Source organism: Mesoplodon mirus (genome assembly GCF_964341445.2).
Source record: "Mesoplodon mirus genome assembly, chromosome: 1".
NCBI classification, from domain to species: domain Eukaryota; kingdom Metazoa; phylum Chordata; class Mammalia; order Artiodactyla; family Ziphiidae; genus Mesoplodon; species Mesoplodon mirus.
Genome location: NC_138976.1, coordinates 87,349,220 through 87,374,510, shown reverse-complemented (window position 1 = coordinate 87,374,510; position 25,291 = coordinate 87,349,220).

The following is a 25,291-nucleotide window of genomic DNA, read 5'->3' as shown; positions in this document are numbered from 1 at the left end:
TATGAGTTAGTCTAAACTATATGACCAAAAAATAGAACTACTAAAAAACAGGGACTTATCATTACTGTTTTGATATAATAAATAATAGAGGGATTTTTTTTACTAATAAACCAGCATTTAGTAACAATAAGCCAAACATTAAGCCTTTAGAAAATTTGGGAGCTCCTTCACTTCTTACAATAACTCTGTGAGACTGGTACCAGTATTTATCACCACTGATGAAGAAACTCAGTTTCTGTCTTCAGATGAAGACACTGAGACACAGAGATGTTAAACGTAACTTGCCCATAATTGCCCTAGCTGCTATGCTAGTCTGCTTCATCAACCACTATCACCACTAACACATTTATTTAATTGGACTTTAAATTCAGATAAACAATTTTTCCTGGTTGCAAGGAAATCATTTAACAAACCCAGATTGCAATGCTTGAAATGCAAGTCTATGCCCAAATCTGAGGACCCTAAACCATGTGATCACTAAAAATACTGAGCATCTATTCTGAGCCTTATAATATGAGTTTGCATTTAAAATAACAGGTCCTATTAAGAATAAGTGTACAAATGGCATTCTAGGAGGGAATATATCCAACAGGTGTTTTAAATTCCTTTAGTGGCAGTGAAAAAGTATGAAGGCATTTCCTGAAATACTAAATGAGCTGATTTGCTTTTGGTGGGTGAACACTGAACTTTGTTTACAAAACTTAACCTGAAAGCATTTTCTAAGTATCCTGCTATTACTCTACTCACAGTTAGCCTTGTTATCTCCTTTAACAAACAAGAATGGTAAGACACAGTCTCAGTATAGTATGGATAAATCATTTGCAGTCTTGGGTAAACTTGTACCTTAACGAGTCTCTTCAATTTGGGGAAGACATGAATTCACAACTGCCATTTTCTATGCATATTACTGTCATATAAACTAATTCCAGCAAGATAAAGCTACAGTTAGGTAGATCCTTTCATAAAATGATACAGTCACTCAGGAATACTTTATAACCTAAAACGACTGGACAGTCAGTAACCAATGAATTATCCTAATGCTGATTCATCTGAGAGGTCCTTTATTCCAATGACTTTTGCTGCTATCCTTCTCGTTTCCTTTGGGATTATATATGGGGAAATGAACTGGGGAAATGATTAGAATCAACTGAAACTGTGAGAGGCCAGCAGGGCAGATATGTGTGCCTGTATGTGCCTTAAAGAATAATGTTCTCTATGAGAAAAAATGCTTTATTGCCCCAAACTTTAATCCAATTAATATCTGGGAATATATTTCAAGACCACTTGTATATATGTGTATGTGCATAATGTTAGCATTGTATATTATTTGTGTTATGTTTCCCTTCTATCATGGGAATACGTTGCCTTTAAAGTTTAACCTTTCTTGTCGATTTTGTACATGGATGAAGGTTCACACAGTAAGATAAGTTCAAGGATTTCTTTCTCCAATACCATTGATATGAATTCCTATTACTTAATTTCTTTTTGATAGATTTGCAGATGACAGTCCAAGATAATTCTGCCAATGGAAATCACAGGACTACCAAATATGGAAAAGACTTTGGAACACTTACAGTGTGTTTTCATGGTCTGCATCAGAATTCTACAAAAGGCTTTTGGCTGAATTGGCAGTGAAATGAGAATGTAAAGTTAGTGTTATCAGTTACTTTCAGTTTGGTGTTTTTTCTTTTCTACTATTGTACTATGTATCAAAAATTACATAAAAATCAGGAGAAGAGAAATGGTTAAGAAAAAATATAACCTGTCAGCACTTACCTAGACTCACAGGCGCACAGAACATGAGAGGTGGGGTGTGAGAGCTAACCTTGTTCCAATTCCCTCATTTTATTGATGAAAAGCTTTGAGGCTCAAAGAAGGAAGTGACCCTGCCAGAAGCATACCATGAATCAGTGATGAAAGGGAGACTCCTTGGCTTCTGTAGAGCCATGTCTCTGTGCACAAGGTATTAAAGAAGCATTAATTAAGTGCCCCTTTACCTAAGAACATGGAGCTTAATCGTAGGGTTTGGGGTTCTTGTCTCTTCTTTTCTTTTGCTTTCTTTTTTGTATCCTTTTGGGCCTTAGTTTTTAGTTGCTCTCTTGAACTGGATTTACAAGACATTTATTTCCAGTAGCCCTTATTTTTTTGGATTGTAGGCTGAATCTTTAAGAAGTTGGGGAAGGATATTGAACTGCCAAAAGTTAACAGATTATTGGCAAAGAAATAACAATAATTATAATGCCAATTTCCCTCAGTATTCCCTGTGTACTTTAGGGGTAGAAATAGTATTTGTAAAGTGATTTCAAAACGTGCAAATATTCCCTGCGGTACATAACCTACTGGTTAAGAGCACTAACTCTGAAATTAATTTGCCTGGATCTTTTTTTCCCAGCTCTACCACTTATTAGTGGTGGGACTTCAGGAGTATTACTTCTTTGTGTTTCACTTCCTCCTTGAAAAATGAGAGGTTAATAACCTCACCCATTTTACAGAGCTGTGGCGTGGAGTTAATACATGTAGACTGGTTAGGAATCTATGCCACTCTTAAGTCTTTTAAAATCAATCTTACTATTGTTGTTACTATTATTATTATTTCGTTAGCTGTCCTTGAAAAAGTTTGCCAGCAGTACTCACTTGCTTTTCTTTTTGTTGTATATTGTCTACATCCCACGTAAGCTTTCTACCAAACCCAAAGAGGCTGGTTTCAGATATCTTACACCTCTTTACCTGTTTGTCACAGCAAAAGTAAAAGGAGTTTGGCTCACCCTGATCGAAAAAACCAGAACTTTGGTTTTCTCCCATTCATACACATTGGTGAACAGATGTGAAAAAATGACTCCATGGGGCTTTCAGTCTGGAGCCAAATATCCAGGCTCTGTGTAACTCTACACTATTATGCACAGATGTTGGCCCCTTAGGACCCAAAAGAATCTCAACTAAGCCCATCTTTATTTCAGGAATATGAAGAACACTTTTTGTGAAGTAGTTGAACATAACAGAAATACAAGAAAAGGCAGAGGTGTTTTGTATCACAACTTTTTGAGAAATGCTCAGAGCTCTAAGATGTAGCTGACAATTTCCCCATCAGGTAAAGCTTTCAAAGTTACCATAAATTTCACCATAAATACATTTTTTCAGCAATGGCAATAATGCAGTGACTATACTGCTCAATTCCTCACAGCATCAGCATTAAATACATCAAAAGGGTAGGTTAAAATATCTGTCTGATTGCTTCTGACATAACCCCAAGATCTCTTTTATTTCTGTACTCCATCAATTATAATGTGGAACATTAAGACAAATTATTTCTAAACACTAACAAGGAATGTAGCAGTAAGTGGCAATCAAGGTGAATTTTGCCACAGCAGTGTGCTTATTCTGTTACAAGCAGGAATGCAAACCCAAAGGATGTAATTAGAGGAAACTCTGTACAGTCTATTCTCTAGGAACTAGAACAAGGAGACTGAGAGAAGATGATTCTGGGTAAATCAAACCATTTTCTCCTAATTACAGCTGAATAACAGGGAGCAAACGCCCATGGGAGGTTGTGATCTGCTTGAAGAAAGCTAGGAGGTTGCCCTGGTTAGGGTCTTTCATATACAGTTATTCAAGCACAGACTTGATCATCTGTCAGGGATGCTACAGTAGGGAGAGTTTTGCCGTAGCTGTGAGACTCAGCAAGATCACTTCCAACTCTAAAACCTACAATTTTAATTTAATCACCAACACCAGCCATCATTAAGAGCGACCTCAAATAACTCCATATCTGTTCATCTACTCACATATGCTTTACACAGTCAACAGACCTCAAGTGATTACTACATGCCAGACACAGTTCTAAGACACAGAATAAGGGATAAGAAAGGTATCAACCTCTGTCATTGTGGGGCTTGAGTTCTTTGGGAAGAAGTTCATCTAAATACAAATAGACATAAAAGATAATATTTGTTTTTATTATTATTCTGTGAAAGAAGTAAGGTAATCTGATAAATTGGGACTAAGTTAGGCTAGTAGGACAATCAAGGAAAAAATATCTTTAAGAGATGAGTGCCAAAGAATAGAAAGGAATCATTTATGGAAAATTTTTCTGGAAATAATATTTCCAAAAAATGGGAACAGTAAATACAAAGGCCCTGAGGCAAGATGAAGCTTAACTACAATCAAGGAACAAAAAGAAGCTAAAAGGTTAGGTCAGGAGGTAACCACACAAATTTAAACCAGCTGGTCCCTAACTTCAAGTCTACGTGGATATATTCTTGAGGTGACTTAGATGTATCCAAAAAAAAAAAAAAAAAGTTGACTCGAAAATTACCCTGGAAATTCTGAGTGGGACTCTCGACAAAGGCACAGCCATATTAAATGTCACAGCCATCATTCTCCACAGCTTCACTCTGGCCATCACTTGCAGGCATTTAACGGGGTGTTTAATATCCTCTCTAAAATACTGGGCAGGAAGAACAAACATCCTAGCATGTCTGCAGTGTGCACCTAGTGTCTCACAATTGAAAACTGGCTGGAGCTCATCCTGCTGACGGCTTGGCCAGCAGTCCAGCATTTAAAGCCTTGAATTCCTGTCCGTTCATCTGTAGTTGTGTTTATGTCTCTCACTTAAACAGTTTTCAACACACTTCTGTGATTCTTTTGATAAGTGAACGTGCAGGTGTATGTTTGGCTCTGCCAGGGACTGAGTCCAGATCTGGTCTTTATTGCTAAAACAGACATCTTGGAGTATTTGAATTGCTGCATATGCCATATTTACTCTTGTGTAGGTAGGCCAATTTTCCTCCAGCTAAAGATTTCTCCCTGCTTACTCCTCCACTTTCCCCCATTGCCTATGCTAAATAATTCAGCTCACTTCTCCAGAAGTGACTGTGAGTCACCCAACCCATCTATATTTTTTCAGGGTCAGAGAGAAGGTCAAAACATGCAGAAAAGGGAGTCTACATGCAACAGACTTAGAGGAAAACTCTGGAAAATCTCAACAGATCAAAATAATCACTTTGACTGGATCAAGATTTCATTTTTATTTTGATCTCATTTCCTGGAAAAGGCACACAATTTGGGAAGACTAGTTAGGCACGGGAGTGAAAAATTCATTGCAGCTAGCCTGTTTCTAAAGTCTCCTCTGAAGCTCAGGTTTTGAAACCTTTACAATTATGAATTGGAAATCCATGTGTTACATAATGCATTTCTGGAAAAATGCCCAAGACACATATGTGCTCTACAAGGCTCTAATACTAACATTAATCTAATGAATGGTATATTAGAAAAGTGATTTGTGTACATCCTAATGGAAAGCATATTTTCTGAGCAAAGCTTGTGGACTGAAATGGCAAAAAATAATCCATCCCCTAAACAGAGCTTCCAGCTACCACATCAACCAATAAGATAAATTGGTGCGCCTTCACAGAAGGCTGAATGATCGCTCTGCTTTCTGTTTCCCAGGGGAAAGAACTTTCCAAATCTTGTGCAGGTGTCTGAGAGAGACTACCTAAAAGGAAAGAAACTGAATTCTCCTTTTTGAGCCCCTGGATGACTCTTTTCATATATAAGCTTGTTTTTTTTAATATCAGTTCATTTTTCAAATGCAGCAAAATCCAAGGCCCTGTTTATCCCAGGGGTTAATTTGGTTAAACTTGATACATCATATTGTGACTGGCCTCATATTTTACTCCAAAAGACATAGCATCTCTTATCTTTTATTTACAGTGATCTGCATATTCATTTCTCAACTGAGGCACGCATTTCAGGGTGAGCTTGCATTGATCTCTAATCTTTTTTTCTCTCTCTCTCTTTTTTTTTTTTTTTTTTTTTTCTGCAGTATGCGGGCCTCTCACTGTTGTGGCCTCTCCCGTTGCGGAGCACAGGCTCCGGACGCGCAGGCTCAGCGGCCATGGCTCACGGGTCCAGCCGCTCCGCGGCACGTGGGATCCTCCCAGATCGGGGCACGAACCCGTGTCCCCTGCATCAGCAGGCGGACTCCCAACCACTGCGCCACCAGGGAAGCCCTTTTCTCTCTCTTTTTGTAACGTATACTTTTTGGCCCTTAAGAAATGGCTCTGATAGAAATTTGCTTTTTTTTTTTTTTTTTTTTTAAGGAAAAGCAAGAGTTTGAGATTGCTGATTTTTTTAACCTGCTGAAGAGAGAATCAGCCTTTGTCACCCAGTAAGTGACTTGGCTTTAGATAAAATCTGCATCCCACTATTTTTTTTTAAGTGCATTTGTCTTCAAGAGATGGAGTCTGACTTGAATGTTTCATGTAGCTGACTCCTGATTGTTAACAGGTGAGAGTGAGGACGGATCTAAAGAGAGGCTTAAATGACGCAGGAGATGAGAAATTAAATGCTCTTTGCCAACTACAAATGAATTCGTGGGTAGAACCTAGAGTCAAGGCCAATAGATTCATAATTGCATTTTAAGGAATCTAAATCCCATCTAGTTGTCCTGAGAAGCAGCCAAAAGGAATTGCAAATCAAGGTGTAGACAGAACCTAGCTGTCTGGCAACCACAAGAGCCCCGTGTCTCCTGTCTCAAGCTGTCAGTAGGGGCAGAGTCAAATTTAAAGCTGGAAATCCCAGGGATTCAGTCACTTTGGGGTTGAGCCATGAAAATTAACGCACACCCATTGTGCACCAGAGCCTGCAGTTGAATTTATAGACTTTTAGATTCAAAGGAAATTAACCCATGACTCCTCAACTTCAGCTCCCACTTCGAGGTCAAGTTGCTCCCCTTAAGGCCTTATTTTCTCTACAACCAGTGTTCTCCTAATACAAGCGGCATGTTTCTTTTCTTTCCCAACGTCCTTCTTGGGCTCCACATATCCTTTTGAGTCTGATCATCTGTTCCGTTTCCTCTTCCCCAGGAGAAACGTGGGTAATGTCCTCTGTTATGCTTCAGAGTCAAAGGGGCTCTGCAAATATCTGTCTAAAGTTATTATCACGCTGCACGTAGATCTTTGGTCTTGAGTGCATATTAAGAAATACCCTCCTCATCTTTCATTGCTTCTGGCATGATGACAAATTAGCGCTCTTCTAAGGGAAGGCCTAGAGAGCACAAAAATGATAGTTTTATGAAGAGACTTTGTGATAGGAGATAGTTTGATAAAAAGGATTGAGCATTGGAACTCGGGTCCATTAGCAGCTCCGGCACTGGCTAGCTGCAAATATTTGAGCAAACCACTTAGCTCTCTGGTCCTCAGTTTCCTCATGTAAAATAAGGTGTCTAGGGATGAATAATTCTGCCATCTCTTCTAGCCCTAAGACTCTCTGACACAGAAAAGAGAAGGAAAACTATTTTGTTAAGTCTTTCTCTAGTAAGAGATCCTTACCACATTCCAGCACCAACTTCCTTTCTCAGACTGGATTTCCAGCAAGGTGGTGGAAGGCCCTTACTGGGTTAACTTCCTTCACTTTTGGTTTAGATTCCTCTGGCACATTGTGTCCAGCCTTAATATTTTACACGGTAAGCCATATCATCTTTTATCTTTTATTTATAGTGATCCTCATATTAATTTCTCAATAGTAGCTGTTGAGGCAGGAGGGACAAGTCATTGATCTTCCAATTTATCCGCTACTCTTACATATCCTGAGGTTGAGGCAGCCTGGGGAGATTGATGGAGACCTGGCATCCGCCCAGCAGCTGTGTGTTCCTCATGCATGAAAATCAACCACAGGAAACTGAAATTCGACAACTGGCAGCAATATCAGCCACCTCTGTAATAAATATAACAGGCCGTTCTTTAATAATTGAACGGGTGTCTGGGATTCGGTAATGAAAAAGCTCCTCTGTACGAGAGTGCCAGTGGAACTTTGGACTGGCCAGAAGCTGGTAGATTTGGGGAGGGGGGTGGAAGTGGGGACGCTGTTTGCAGATGTCAGCTTCTCATACGGCAAACATTCTTATTCCTCGATTCTCAAGCAAGTCACAATATAGAGGAAGCAATATTTCCTTCACTTTTTGTAAAGCCAAATCCTTTTTATGAAATATTTTTTAAAATTCTGCAAGAAAAACAACAGATCCTCCTCAGATCATGTTATTGCCCAGCAATGGGAAAGGAAATGGTCAATGGAGCTGCATACACTACACTGGTCACAGATCCCAGGTGAACAGTTGTGTCCAGAGCTCTGAATCACTTACAGATCCTCACAGGGACAAACCACTAATCAGTTCCTAAAGGAAGGTCTTCGTTCCTTGTCACGGCTGAGCAGCAGCTTCCATCAGGCCTCCCTGTGGTCTCACTTGTCTCGAGCCCCCAACAGCAGGTTAACCCTGAGCTGGTTGCCTCTTCCCACTGCCTGCTCCTCAGGTAACCTGTCCTGTTAAGGTCAGGTGTTGCAGACTTATTTGATCATCAGTTTCGTGTCTGTCTGGATTAAAACCCACCCACTGAGGTTTAGCTCTCTCTTTCATAATCTGTGGCTGGGGAAACAGGTGCTAAATGTGGAAGCAGAGTTTCCCATGTTAGGCCACATATATGATGTTGTGGTGGCAGGTCATCAAAGAGCCCACCTGTGAGGCTGATGCGGAGCTGTGTGCGAGCAGAGCTTCCCCATCACCAGCCTGTAAACTACCCCGTGCCCTTGGTTATTACACAGCATGCATACTGTACAGACGCACATATTATCTCTGCTTTTTTTTTTTTTTATAATAGAGTGACTAATAATGTCCTCCAGGGGTAAACTGGAGTGTCAAGCTGGTCAGAAATTTCAGGCACAGCATTACCAGGAAACTATTTACTTCTAACAAAACGTGTTAAGAAGACTTGGAGTATACATGGGGTTTGAGCGATGTTACGGTTTTCGCGGACGGAGCCTCACAAAGGGTTCTGGCCAGTGTGCACTTTCTCTTCCTCTGATAAACAGAAGCTGAGTGGATCCCTATATCAGATGACTTAATCTCATCTGGGACCACTGTCTGATATAAATAGACAATAAAAATATATAATTCTTCTAGCAGGTGTGAACACTTTATACATTTCTTGATTTTGATTCTCTTTGCTCCTTGAATTTAAATACTATTTTCCCTTTTTGTTCTGTAATCAGGCTTCATTCCACAGTTATTTATAGGTATTGATAAATAAACATTCAAGTGGAAACTGATTCCTCAACAAAAAATAAGACATATAAAATGTCATATCACCTTGTGCAAAGCAGGTCAGACTCACTGAAGATGATGAGCATATTTTCTGGACAGCACCTCACCCAGTGTTATTATTAGCAGTGTGGTAGAAACAGGAGGAAGAATAATATAATAAAGTAGTAGTAATAATAGTGTGTGCTTCCACGGCACACGACCATCTTCAAAACATCTATAAGTGCATTGTTTCCCTTGACCTTCAAAACAATCCTATATGGAAGGCAGGCCTGGTGTTCTGATTCCCATTTTGTAGATGAGGAAACTAAATTCCAGAGATACTGAAGCAATTCACCCAACTAAGAAGCCCAAGAATCAGGGTCTCTAAGTACAGGTCTAGGCTCCTCCTCATGGACTGGTGAGACATAAAGTAACAACACTAATAATCGAGAAAGAGACCAAGAACAACACATCCCCAGAACTCTCCTGGTAAGAGGAGTTTGAAGGTAGCTATTGTTGCATGAGGGTTACTAGAAACTAAACAAGAATTTTGGGATTCAGTAAAATGTGTCAGTCCATCAGGTAAAGTGTAGGTAATTACAAAATGGAATCTATAAGATGTCATACAATTTGACATTTGCCTGAAAATAATTCATATTTGGAGAAGTAAAGGCCATATATGTCTTGAAACTGTTTAGAAACATAATCCCTAAAGAAGTATCCTGCTTGCCTGTGTTTTATAGCCTTAGCTGCAGAGTTTATGTGAACTCTCCGGCTGTTCCCATCTCAAATACTATTTTCTATGAGACAGGAGCACTGCAATATATGACTATTTTATGGAAGCAGAGTTCTGGAGTATTTGGGGCCCATACACAGGAAAATCACTTCATGGTAAGCACATGAATGAGGGATAATGTAGTGTGGAGGGTCAGGATAATTGATGTCAGTCATGAGGAAGCGGGTACTTTCCAGCCATAACTCTCCCTGCTGGGAGACTGTCCATTTCTAGGTGCCTGCTCAGCACTGGCTTCATGCAGTAGAGTTTAGAGGCCCTAGGGTGGGGGGTGGCGGGGTGGGGTGAGGGAGGTCAACCTGGTGCTGGACCTATAAAAACCTTCTCTCTACCTCTGAGAATCAGGATTATCAGGTGAATGATTTAGGCAGCCAGAGGATTCTACTCAGTAAAAGTTCAACCATGTTAGCAAATCTTTGAAGAGTGACCAATAAAAATACATAAAATGGCTGGATGCAAATGTGCAAACAGCCTAAGCTTACTGCACGCACAATTATCTTTGGTTTATTTACATGCCCTTCCTTAAGATGCAGCCTGATGTTACCAAGTGAACAGACTTTAAATATGCCAATGTGAATCAAGCGGTATAGAGGAGACAAAAGATGGGAAAAGTGATAATACAAATTTGAATGATAAAAAACAAACTTAATGTGCCTTTAAAATGGCCAAGTAGTCCCTGAAGAAGAAAAATGAAGCATTCTAAGGCAGAACAGCAAGAAAGAGCATTTACTACCACTAAGAAAATTAATAAGAACCTGCATCACTGGTTATTTAGGAATTCAGTAAATTTCCTTTGCTTTATCGGCACTAAAAGCTACCTAACATAAATCCCAGAACTGCTGAGAAACACGCTTGTCAAACCTTTGCAACAGCTTGGGACTCTGTTATATAAACTTTGGGAGACTATTAAACTTGACGTAGAAAACCCTTTGAAAATAGATGTTCTTATCTGTTCTAGCATATTCGTCCCCTGTAGGAGAGTTGTGATTCAAAGAACATTAAATAGTAATTTTTTAAAAAGTAGTTGAGAAAACACAGCACTTCAAAAGGCTTAAATCTGGAAGCACTTCAAATATGAGGTTTAGGATTACTAGTATGGTTTCCTAATCTCCTAATTATTTGAGAATGAGGGCACTTTTACGTATATCTCTCTTTGGAATCACTAGAAATATCAATTAAATGTTATAAATTAAGAGAATCTCCCTTGGGATATGAGATCATATTATATAAATGATGGCCTTCTGCTAGTGGTTAACAATTCTTCTTTAATCAATCCAGAGAGGCTTCCTAAGCCCAAGAAATTTGGTAGCAATGGTTTAGGGCTCATTTAAGCATTTATTAGATGCTACAATCATTAGAACTGCATTTATCTTTGAAAAAAGATGATTTCTGTATATAAGTCATGTTTACCACAGTGATAACAACAAAATCTCTCAACCTCCACAGAGAACTTCCAATTTTCTTTCCTTCCTGCTCTTGCTATGTTTGCACAGTCTCCCTGTGCATGAAGCGTTGAGAAGGTATCTCACCAGAGTCACCAGCAGCCACAGGCAAACCACTTATCACCAGATACCACTGTTGCCACTGGGTATCAGTGCAACCAGAGGCATGTACTAGAGCCTCTGATGGGTTACAGTGGGGCTATGATCCTCAAGCATAGTGAAGCCATAGAGGTTCTGGGTAGATGTAGGGTAAATTTTATTTTCTCCTTTTCTATAACATGTTGCTAGAGGGACATCAAAAACTATTGCTGAAATATCAGTGAATATGGTTTTTTTTTACCTTTTATTAAGAGTCCCATCTCTTTTAAGAACTGCGATGTATTTTTTGAGGGAAATAAACTATAGGAAAATTCAACTGACAGAGATCATACTGTACTTGACTTTTCTGTTCTTTGCTACATTTATTTGTTGAGACAAACGTCTGTTCTTAGCCTTTTTTAAATGGCTCTATTAAAACATAACTGACACACAGTAAACTGCACATACTTAAAGAACACAATTTAAGTTCTGAAATATGCACATACCCATGGAACTGCCAACACAAACAAGAAAAGGAACATATCCATCACTTGTTTTATGCCTCATTCATAAAGCCCCCTTTTTTCCCCCACATTTCACTCCTCCACATCCCCAGGTGACCACTGATATGTTTTCTATCATTATAGATGTGTTTGCGTTTTTCTAGAAATTTATATAAATGGATTCACAGGGTGAGGACTCTTTTGTCTGGCTTCATTCACTCAATGTAATTATTCTGAGAGTAATTCATATTTTTGTGGGTATCAATAGTTTATTACTTTGTTTTGCTGAGTAGTGTTTCACTGTATGAGTATACCACAGTATGTTTATTCATTCGCCTGCTGACGGATGCTTGAGGTTGTTACAATTCTGTCTATTAAAAATAAAGATGCTGTGATGATCCATGTACAAGTCTTTTTTTTTTTTTTTTTTTTGCGGTACGCGGGCCTCCCTCTCACTGTTGTGGCCTCTCCCGTTGCAGAGCACAGGCTCTGGACGCACAGGCTCAGCAGCCATGGCTCATGGGCCCAGCCGCTCCACGGCATGTGGGATCTTCCCGGACCGGGGCACGAACCCGTGTCCCCTGCATCGGCAGGCGGACTCTCAACCACTGCGCCACCAGGGAAGCCCATGTACAAGTCTTTGTATGAACATATGCTTTCATTTTTCTTGCATAAATATCTAGGTGCAGAAAGGCTGGATCATACAGTACGTGTATGTTCAACTTATAAAGAAACAGCCAAACTGTTTTCTGAAGTGACTGTACCATTTTCCTTCCCACTAGCAGTGTAAAAGACTTCCAGTTCCTACACTGCCTCACCAATACTTGGTGTGGTTGGACTTTTCTAATTTTAGCCATCCAATAGGTGTGTAGTGGTATCTCCTGTGGCTTTAATTTTCATTTAGCTAATAATTGATTACATTGAGCAACTTCATGTGCTTATTTGCATCCATACACCTCCTTGGCAGGATCTCTTTTTAAATATTTGTATCCATGTTTTTAATTTTTTTTTAATTTTCTAATTACTGAGTTTTGAGAGTTCTATATGTGTTATAGACACAAGTCTTTTCAGGTATATAATTTGTAAATACTTTCGTCCAACCTGTGGCCTTTCTTTTATTAATAATGGCTTCCAAAGATGAAACCCAATTTATCACTTTTTTTCTTTTATGGATCTTGTTTTTGGTGTCATCTCTAGGAAATCTTTGCTTAACACAAGGTCAAAAAGATTTTGTCCAAGTTTTAGAGATTTATGTTTTGATCTATATTTAGTTAATTCTTTATATGGTGTGAGGTAGGGATCAAAGTTCATACTTTTGCATATGGCTATCTATGCACAATATCCGTGTACTACATGCTTCCAGCACCATTTGTCAAGAAGACTATACTTTCTCCTCTAAATTGGCTTTGCACCTCTGTTGAAAAGTTAATTGTCCTTATATGTGTGGACATGTTTCTGGGATCTACATTCTATTTGATTGACCTATTATATCTGACTCTTGGTTATAATACATTCTTTCACTGATTTCTTTTCACTTGTTCATGTAAATAGTCTCCCAGTAATATAGCCTTACCATTTTACTGGACATACCTAGGTATACCTGAAATGCATTTGATAAATCAATGGAACTTGCACTCAAACTAAGGTTACTTTCCAAAAACACTTAATATGTTGAGATGTAAAAATTATGTATTCTACAGCCTTCCTGCGTCAACCAAGTGTATGTTAATACATCTCCACAAGCTATTTTGCATGTGCATGGGGCTGTAGAGTCTGGGGACTATGAGAGTGGTATGTGCAGTCTATCCTAAAAGATCATCATAGGAGGCAAAGGAAACATTAAAGGAAATAGGAATAGTCAAATACCAAATGTTAAAATATTTCTCATGAGTTTTTAATACATACATTGAGATAAATAAGCAAATTATTATAAAATAAAATACAAAAAATTAGAGAATATTTCAAAATGCTTTTTTTGCAAGATGCAACAAGATACTAGAAATAGAGGAATTTTCTGGAACCAGCTTTTCTTTTTTATCACCATAGAGTGATGTGGTTGTATTTTATTCAGTGTATTGTACATGCGGGTGTGAATAAGATGGAACTTGTCTCAAAAAGAGAAATGAGCAAAGAATATATGTTGTCAACATGTCTAAAACATTTTTCATGTTCTGACACATTTTTCTTTGTATTGGCATTTCAAGGGATTTTGTTTTTTAATTTGACTATTGAAAAACCTTGATAACTTCAGTGAAATCCCAAGAAAATAATATAAACAACTGTAATGGAAAGTGAAAAGATGATAATAGCAATCAGCACTGTGATATTTCTTGTCAGTGTTCTTTATTATTTAGAATAGTAACAAATGCCATATTAATTTGACTTTTTGACCTTTAGTCTTTACCTTGATGGAAGAAGTTCTTTTAAGAAGCAATTTCTTTCTCTTTGCTTATTATCTCTTTGCAATTAAAAACAATTAATGATCATACTTTGATATGATCATCTTAAGAGTTGTATAGAAGGAGGATAGTTATGCAACTATTTATAGATCTATGGGTTCAAGGAAGTTTAAAAGCTTGATATTTGAATCCTGTGGGATGTAGCCTCCTTTCCCAGAGGGAAGTGAACATATACATGTACTTAGTGTAGTTTAAAATAAATCAACACAGGGCTTCCCTGGTGGCACAGTGGTTGGGAGTCCGCCTGCCGATGCAGGGGACACGACTTCGTGCCCCGGTCCGGGGGGATCCTGCGTGCTGCGGAGCGGCTGGGCCCGTGAGCCATGGCCGCTGAGCCTGCGCGTCCGGAGCCTGTGCTCTGCAATGGGGGAGGCCACAGCAGTGGGAGGCCCGCGTATTGCAAAAAAAATAAAATAAAAAAATCAATCAATCAATCAACACATGTTCGTAGAGGCACCTTCTATTCCAGGCATGTTTAGGTATAGGGAAGGGGAACAAGAGCTATAAAACATAATTCTTGTCTATAAGGAGTTTACAGTTTGGGGGGGCGGTGAGGGCACTCAATGACTCAAAGAGGATGAGCCTGATGCAGGTGACTAGAAGGTCACACTTTGATAAACTCTGCTTTAGGAAAGACCAGCCTACTCTTATTCTGTTAAAATCTTTAATGCGGTGTCTAATAAACCTGAATATCAAGCTCAAAGGCCACTTTAGAAATGTTTCCAGGGGTGCCAAGAGCCAACAAGTTAATACGATTCCTACACACTTGACACAACTCACCAGAGGTCTTGAATTCGGTAAGCATATTGACTTCCCTTAAGAAAGATCACCATTTAAACTTCAAATGCTAAGTTCTAAGAGAATGAAGTAAGTAATAAGTGATATTCAGGTTCAGAGGTGGAAGAGAAAAGAGGTCTCAGCTTGAGTAGAACATTTTGTTGGATTCTCCAAAGTGGCAAACAGTAAGGAGCACACTAACCAACTATGACTCTGAATAAGTTGAGAATTAAGATGAAAGCCTAAGATGGAGGTCAAAATGTCACCTAGATTTAAGGATACACTTAGGCTGAAAGTGAAACTATTGAAGAAGATGTAGAAAATGCTAAATATTTCAAAAAAAATCTATTAGAACCAATAAACCAACTTAGCAAAGTTGGTTTGCAGAATATGAAATCAACATACACACATCACTTGCATTTCTGTACATTAACAATGAACAATCTGAAAAAGAAATTAGGAGAACAATTCCATTTACAATAGCATCAAAAAGAATAAATACTTAGGAATAAGCTTAACCAAAGACATGAAAGACTTGTACACTGAAAACTACAGCATTATTGAAAGAAATTAAGGAAGACATAAATAAATGGAAAGACATCCCATGTTCATGAACTAGCAGACTTAATATTGTTAAAATGTCCATATTACACAAAGCTATCTACAGATTTAATGCAATCCCTATCAAAATCCCCTATTTTTGCAGAAATAGAAGAAACTACTCTAAAATTTACATGTAACCACAAAGGACCCTCAATAACCAAAGCAATCTTGAGAAAGAAAAACAAACTTGAAGACCTCACACTTTCTTTTCAAATGAAGTTTTCTTGTTATTGTGGGTTAAAAATCCAAAGTCCTAAATGTCCATAAATAATCCTTCCAAATATACATTTTGGTTCATTCTCAGGGACAGGGCTTTCAGTGCCTGAGTGGGATTGAGAGCCCCTTCAATATTTGTAGCTTGGACTTCTGTCACTGACATGGTGTGGGTATCTCACAGCCTTGGCTGTTTTATCAGTTTATCAAGTCCCTCATGAAGCATGCTCAGAAGGGCCCCACACTTGCTTGGTTTCATGCTCTGCTATTGCTGTCTTGAAATTCTTAATGATTTTATCTTTGAACTTATGTTTTGTAGGTAAAGTTTATGGGACAATAAAATGTAGGCATGAGCAGAGGAGACGTGTGCAATATGTGTGTCTGCCACCATTCCTGCTGCCCCATTCACATCTAGTTTTCACCCTGCTTATGGTGTGCTTTCCATGACATGCTTATTTTGTACCTATTTGGAGGCTTAGTGAGTTCCACCAGAATTCTGTGCTACTGGTCACATCCAAGACTAAATGAAAGTGTTAACAGCTCCGGGAGGCCATGCTTTCCATCTGAATCTGAACTCCCTTCTAACACAGAAAGAAAGCAGTTGTTTTTTAAGAAACAAGAATGCCCAAGGAATCTTATCATATCCTTTCTTACTCGTGCTACTTCCCAATATTAGCCAAACACTTCTGCTGAAAAAGATGACATATATGAAAAAGAGAAGAGAGAACAACCCATAGAACCCATTTAGGGCTCACCCTAATCTAGTATGATCTCATCTTATCTCGATTATATCTGAAGAAAGAATTTACTTGGTCACATTCACAGGTTCCAGGTAAACATGAATTTGGGGAGGACACTATGCACTCCAGTACAAATACTTTCAACAACACTTTTTCTTTGCAGTTTGAACAAGAGGCACTATATTTTCATTTTGCACTGGAGCCCACACATTATGTCACTTTTTACTGTTAGAGCTCATGTTGGAAAATGGGGCTTCATGAGATAGCCAAGTGAGTCTGTCAACTGAATTCTAGAATTATCCAGACTTACCCACTTTGTTGCAGCAAGTTGGTTCCAGGCAAACCCATGTGAAAGGGGCATGCCCACGGTGGAGCAGAGGACTTTTGTCTCTATCACCAGACTCACTTCCAAGATGAAGAAAAGAAGAGCTTAGCAAAGCATGGCCAGTTATTCTTCCCAACTTTGCCAGTCAAGTAGGTCACCTCACCTAGCCAGTGTCAGTGAATACAGAGCAGGGAGGTTAAAAGTTATACTAATCAAATTCCCTTCACATGGTGGTACCATTAGGCATGAGAAGGGAAATTGTCACTAATGCTCCCCTGCTTTTTAAAATCTCTTAACTCACTGAACTATGCCTTTAAGCCTATAATTAACAGAATATGGCTCTCCCTTCAGGAAAAAGAATAGATCTTTATCAGGACAGTCCTGCTCCCGCTTTTATGGGGCTACTCATTTGAGTGGCCTCTTGGAACTGCTGGTGGACGACTTACATTTTCATCCCAGAAGTCTCTGATATGGGTGAGAAACTGCATTAGTTAAATTAACTCCAAGGCTACTCATATCCAATGATCAGAAAAAAACTTTTTTTTCTACCAGCCATTCACAGCACAGCTAACCATAGAAATCTGATGAGGTTAAATGACAAACTAAGATTAAATACATAAAAGCATTCCAGTAATACAATTCAGAAATCATAGAAATGTCACAAATTTGAAAGTAAACCTTTGCCAGTATCAAATTCTTCAGACAGAAATTAAAAGGTCACAGATTAAACTCTCTTATGAATTAAGGTCCCAAAGTATTAAAGCCCAATTTTGAAATCAAGTTTCCTTGTTACTGTGGGTTAAAAATCCAAAGTCCTAAATGTCAATAAATGATCCTCCCAAATGTACATTTTGGTTCATTCTCAGTGACAGGGCTTTCAGTGCTTGAATGGGATTGAGGGCTCCTTCAGTATCTGTAGCTTGGACTTCTGTCACTGACACGGGTGTGGGTCTCTCAGGGCCTTGGCTGTTTTATCAGTTTATCAAGTCTCTCTTGAACCATACTTTTAAAGAGTCTAAAGAGTTAATAAGATACAATTTGATTTTACGGCACTATCCCCACAATTTAAAAAAAAAAATCTCAAAAGCAAGCCAATCCCCATTCCTAGAATAGTGAAACTAGGCACATTTTTGTTCCCAGAATCCAGTACAGAATTTGACCAAAGAACATAGCAGAAACTCAGTGGCATTTGAGAGAAAGATAAAGTCTCTTTGGTTTTAGCTTCACTAGGATGTCCATTAGTCTATGCCATTTATCTGAAATTTTTGACCTGCAAACTTTGAACCAGGAGGAATCTTTTAGCCTGAGGTTGATTTGTCACTATGAATTTGCCATGTGCAGTGCACAGCCCTGAGCATCTATCACACGTGGACTCTTGAGCTATCCTTCCTGTTTGATGACCTTATGGTTCATACTGCAGTACTGAACTGATTATGGGTTCTGTCTAGTGACATTACACCTCCAGTTCTGATGCGTAGATTTGACAGTCCTATGCCGCCATGGCCATGTTCGCTGCCTTCTGCTATGGAACTGCCTAGACCAAAGGCAGCTGCCTTTAAGAGAACATTTCTTTCTCCAACATAATTGACAAATCCAGTGTCGGCTTGGGTCCACATGTAAAGGGAGTCACTTGAGCCTACGGTAGACCATATGTATCAATGCCGACAAGTTCTATAAAACATGTTTTCCTTACAATTGAGTCTTTGTCTCAGTCAAGCCTGCTTGGGAAAAACTGTACCTGAAGAGTAAGGCAAGGTGGGCAGTTGCCTGAGACTTTCCTGCCCTATAAACTCCTGCACACTCTGAAGTCAAGTGCCAGTTAAAGGTCTCTGTATACTGAAGACCCTGGAGGTGCCTTATTCATTCTGCTCCAGGTATTTGCTCAGCCACGTGCAACTCCCTAAGGCCCCTTTTCTTTATGTCAGAGCTTTACTTAAGTGGCTCTACAGAAACAGCCACTCCCCCACACCATAAGCTGCAGCCATCAGCCAAAATCAAAGTATCTTACGGCTGGTGTAGTGGGTTGAACTGTGACCCCCCAAAGGATATATCCATGTCCTAATCCTTGACTGTTACCTCATTTGAAAAAAAAGGCTTTGCAAATGTCATTAAGGATCTTCAGATGGGATTTCCATTCTGTATTATCCGGATGGGTCCTAAATATAATGACAATTTTCCTTATTTTACAAGAAGGGCAAGGGAGATTTGAGACAGACAAAAGAGAAGATAGACACAGAAAGGGGGTGACATGAAGATAGAGACAAGTGCCAGGTAAAGGTCTCTGTATACTAAGGTGTATACTTGAGGTGATGTGGCCTCAAGCCAAGGAAGCTGGCAACCAACAAAAGCTGAAAGAGGAAAGGGATAGAATTTCCCCTAGAGCATCTGTAGGGAGAGATGATTTGCTGAAACCTGGATATCAGACTTCTGGCCTCTAGAACTGTGAGATGGTAAATTTCTATTGTGTTAAGGCTCCAAGTTTGTGGTAATCTGTTACAGCAAGCAAGGAGGCTAATACAGCATGCATTAAACCTTTTCTAGGCTTCAGCAGTTCACTGCACAAACCCAAATATTTTCAAACAGTCAAAGGTCCCAACATCCCACCATACATTAAAGACCAAGGCACAAGACTACCTTCCTTGGCAGTACCAAAATATTTTCCACATGGGCCTTTTCCTCCCCAAAATGTCTGCTCCTTTCTTTTTATTTCTCAGTGTCCCCAGGTAATGCACCAAATGTTAGGGTCTTTTAATTACCTTCCAGCAAGTGCAATGCCTTAATTCCATCTAGGTTTGGAATAAATTAGGAAATAAGATTAAAGAGCAAAGATGGAGGTCAGAACATTCCTGTTACTGTTGATAACCCTGGCTTGAGAATCCAGTTTGAATGAAATGATCCCATAACTGAACCCCAGAATTGGGCAGATTTACTAACTAGTAATACACAGAATGAGAGAAACAGAAGACACCCACTCACACTCTCAAGGCAGAGAACAGAATTAGTCAAGGCAAGCATGCCCATTTAATTGTTTTCAAGCTTTCTATATAAGTCACTTGATCACCCTGGGGCAGAGTCAGGAAAGAAGCAGGGCCAAAATGACCCCAAGAGCTCTCGTGACAGGACTGAGACATCAGGAACAGGAAAGGAACATTCCCTCACTCCCCACCACCACCACCCCCAGCAGTAAAAAATGATCATCCATGTTTACAATGTAAAACAAATCAGAAACTATGCTAACTCTGATTTACTCTTAGTATACCAACAGCTAATCAGGAGCCTTGTTCAAAAACATCTTGATTTGTTGCTAATAAAACTCTTTAGAAGCAGACCCCTCCACGTGCCTCAAAGGGAAGATGCAGACCTGTATGCTTCAGGATTTTCTCACCAAAAATCCACACAACTGCTTTACTATTCCAGCCAAGTATGGCCTAGCCCTATCCTCATACCTGTTTTTCTTGGTTTAGTAATAAAGGAACATAGATGGAAATAAAGAAGAGGTATCAGGTAGAAATATATAAAATAGTGGGAAAAATATAAGTGGAGTCAAGTACCACCACCATTTACTAGAAATGAACTTTCAGCACCAACATTAATATTTTTTCCTGTTATATCTGTAAAGTGATAATAAGTAATATGTACATAACAATTTTTAATTTAATCAAATCTCATTTTTATAACTAACTACTTCACAACAAGTAACATGCTAAGGCAACATCAGTAGATGAAAAAAGGTAGTCCCTGGCCCCAAGGAATGTTGCACAGGAGAAGACAGAGATATGTAAAAAATACAATTATAATACAGTGTAGCGAGTGCAGCAATCAGGCACGCAGAAGTGCAAGGGTAGCAAAAAGGAGCGTGTGATCACCACACTAAAAAGAAGACTGCACAAAAGACATAATATGTAAACTGAGGTTTGAAAAATGAAGTGGGTTTCCCAGGTGCCCCATAGGGAGAAAGGAATTCTTGGAGGAGGGAAAAGCATATTTCAAGACAGTGAATTGTTCATATAATCCTAGGAGTGAAGTAGGCAATGGCAGGAGAAATGACTGGACACAGGCGTCATGAATACTTGCATGTCTGCATTTTAGCAAGTCCATTCTAAAGGAAACTTTGAGGATCAACTTGGGGGTGGGGAACGGCGGGGGGACAGAACTAGTCATTCCTGCAAGAAACACTGGAACCAGTTTCTACCAACCCACCAAAATAACGACTTCAAAGGCAACATGGTATCACAGAAAGGGCTTCTTTTTTTGTTTGTTTGTTTTTAGTTCTTTAGGCCTCACTTAAAATTCTGATTCCACAGTGCACTTACTTTGGGATCTTGAACAACGCTCATAACCTCTGCAAGTTTCAGTATAGTAAGTTTATGTGATTACCTTCATCTGTAATATCCCTGCGTTGCAATCTTAATGGAAACTCAAGTTCAAGTCAAAGACTAGTTTCTCTGTGACCCCTCCTCTGAATTGATTCAAAAGCCGTCTCTCCCCTCCTCATCTGGCTTCTCTTACGGAATCTCATAAGAACTTCTATGACTTCTTTGTTTTTTTGTTGTTGTTGTTGTCTGTTTGTTTGTTTTTAATTGAAGTATAGTTGATTTACAATGTCATGTTAGCTTCAGGGGTACAGCACAGTGATTCCTTTTCAGATCCTTTTCCCTTATAAGTTATTACAAAAAATTAAGCATAGTTCCCTGTGCCATAGAGGAGATCCTTGTTGTATCTAATCTATGCCTCCTTTGAATGACTCTGGCACTTGTTGTCTGTGTCATTTTTATGTCTGTTGTTGCTTTGTGACTGAAAATGGAAATTTTCTATTTGTTCATGTCCTGGCCCTTACTTTAAAATGTGTTCACTGATCTATTTCATATTTATTGACTACATCTTAGACACTGTGTAAGCTGATGGTTCTAGATATTAGTAAAAGTACAGACCTTTCTGCTCAAAAGGTCACACTATTTGTGGGAAAACAAAAAAATGAACAACCTATGTCTCAAATAGCTTTGTACTTCCCAAAGAGAACACACCTAGTAGGTACAATAAATACATGTATCATAGGTAAATGTATACATAGTTAATGGGATTAAAAACTTGAGATAACTGCTTTTCGATTCTGAGGAAATGATGATTATATTTCACCAGGAGCTCAATACCACTCTGAGAATGAGGGCTTAACCCCCATCCTGACTCACTGCATCATTTTCTTATATGAAAATAGACAAGTCTGTACATACTCTCTAGAAAAAGGCTTATCTGTCATGAATTTCAGATAGCAAGAAGAAAAATTCAAGAGGTTCAGAGAAGCATCCAGAAGCTCAGATGATTATCTGGCACTAATACAAGTTGCTTGACAGGAAAATAGAGCTGTAAATCTCACAAAATTAGATGATCTTTTAAGAATTTCAAAAACGCCTGCTATTAATTGGATATCCTAGAAGAATAGCTTCTTTTAAAATGTACTGATAATATGCTTTACAGGTTAATATTCAGCAGCCTATGTTTTTGGCTAAGTGAGCTTCAGGAAAGAAGGAAACTTGTGGTTCAGTTCCATCTACTCTGGAACCTCTGGTCAAAACATCTACTTCTGTGCTCAGTCATCTTATCATCTGTAAAATGGAGGCACCTCTCAGAAAACATAGTTACAGAGATGTTGCATAGCTTCATGTGTCATTGTCTTCATTTGTTTCAGAATACCAATAACATCTAAGCTACTACTGAAAGAGTGCAATGTTATTTGGGGTCACCTAGTGCAGCTCTTTCAAAGTAAAGAATAGGAAAGGGGCCTAGAATAACCATAATTTTCCCAGGAAGACACAATTATTTTATGGTAAATCTGGGACAAGAACCCTGATCTCTTCGATCCCTTTCCGTTGTTCTTTCATTGAGTTCTGAACAACCCAGAGAAAGAAAGAGAAATAAAACTCCTGTGTGCTATGTCACTGGTATAGGATGTGGCAAGATTGGAACTGGAGCACTACATATTAACTGGGAAATTCTCCAAACTAATTGAGACATATACCAGGTACATAGAAAACAGTATGCTTTCTGAAGATGATTCTGTGGAATGAACAGAACTGGTAACTGAAGGTGTGTGTGTGCGGCAGTTCCACACAGGATGGGTGACTTCTTCTTTTCTGGAACCTTGAAGACTCCACCCCAACATACACATTAAAATAAAATTAACATTTGAACTGGGTCATATTTAATTCTGCATGCTCTTGTAAGTCAGCAAAATATTCCAGATATCATTTAAATTGTCACTTACTTTCTAACTTGATTTTTAATTTCTAAAAGCCTTTCCAAACACAAAATAGAGGTTGGAAAATGGTATATGGGAAGCTGCAGAGACGAAATAAGCTTACTCCATTCGGCATAAAGATGAATACCCAAACAACTTCTTCATAGCTGAAAGTGTCCAAATCTACTGTCTTCATTTTGTAGTCAAGGCTTCCGGAAAAATATGCTAATGGATTCCTAATTACCCAAATGCCCCATATCTGTTTCAGTAAGTATCACTATATATTATGGACATTTTTCTCAGTGACAGAGAAAGACATCCTGGCTGAACATCCCCCTGCCCGTGACACAGAGATGACAGTCTCCAGCTGTCTTAAAGGCATTGGAGCCCACTTTATCCGTCACTAATATTAATGGAGGACAAAACTTAATATTCTGTTTGCTCTGTATTTGTTACATCACTTCTTCCCTTCATTAAAATGGATGCCCCATAATTGAGTCAGCAGTGTGTGTATCATTGGAAACTGAACAAATTTTTGTTGGTTTTATTAATGTCATAGGTTTCTAGGGAGGGTCTACTCAAAAACTAAATCTAGTTTCACAGTTATAAATAAATTATGATGTAACTTTGAATAAATTAAGTTCATCAGAAAGGAAGGATACTGATAGTTGCTACTACCCCTTCCTTGAGGGGCTCTTGTAAAGCACTAAATAAAGTAACAGAGGTGTATATGCATGCATATATTTTCAATGATACTTGTACACACTTAAAAAGAACTCTACAGAATGCGTTATAAAAATCTTGATGCTGTGTATCCCTAGTTCCCAGCTCTCTCACTAAAACTACTTACATTAATAAAAACTTATCTATTAGGACAGCTATCAGACTACTCCAAATACTACTTCTTGCAGTACTCTGTCCCAACCATTTGCCTTCCTCTTCTCATTACTCCTCAATTCAGAAACCCCGGAGATTTGTTCATTAATTTATGAACGTATTTATTCATTCAGCCAAGAAAATTTATTGATCCCTTACCAAATTTCAGGTACCATCCTTCAGTATGCTTTATAGGCATGTTCAGGAAACACAGCAGTGATTAACACAGATGAATATACCCTCCCTTGAGCTGAGGGGGGGAGACAAAAGTAAATAAGCAAATATAAAACCCTAAGTATAAATAGTAAATAAAAATTAAATAAATGGATAGAATAACTAGTATATCAGGTAAGTGCTGGAGAAAAACAGCAAGCAGGGAAGGGAGATGGAGATTGTTAGCTGGTAGGGGGAGACTGTGATCTGAAACTAAGTGATCAATGTCAGCTTTATGGGGAAGATAAAATTTAAGAGGGAACTTAAGGTTGTGGGAGGGAGTAAGGTGCATATCTGGGAAATGAATAGTACAAGCAGAGGGAAGAGTCAGATGGAAAGGCAATGAGGCAAGAGTGGGCCTGGAGTATCCAAGGATCAGAAAGGATGTCAGTGTGTGGAAAACAGAGCGAGCAAAGTGGAGAGGAGAAGGAAACAGTCAGAGAGGAAACAGAGGCCCAGATTTCTAGGGCTGTGGAGGCACTTTGAGGACTTTGCTTTTCCTGTGAATAAGCCATTGAAGAGGTTTGATTGACATGATCTGATTTATGTTTTAACAGGATCTCTCTGGATGCCATCTTGATTAGAGACTGTAGGAGAATAAGGACAAGCCCCAGAAGACCAACAGTTGATTCAAAGAAGTGATTTACTCAAAAATGCGCCTCCTAACTCTGTCAAGACGCAGAGTAGAGATCGGCAAATAATGGCAACAGATCAAATCACTCTCAGCCTGGATCTGTATGACTGTGAGCTAATAATGGTTCTCACATTTTGAAAGGTTGTTGAAGAAGAAAGAGGAGAAGAAGCTACAGAAACTGCATGTGGCCCACAAAGCCTAAGACATTTAAAATCCAGAAAATGCTTTCCAACACCTGATGTAAGGCATCTGGCTGGTAGTAGGTCCTCAACAAAATTTGGAAGAAGAATACGTGAGTAAATTAGTTCCTGAAAACATCATAAAGTG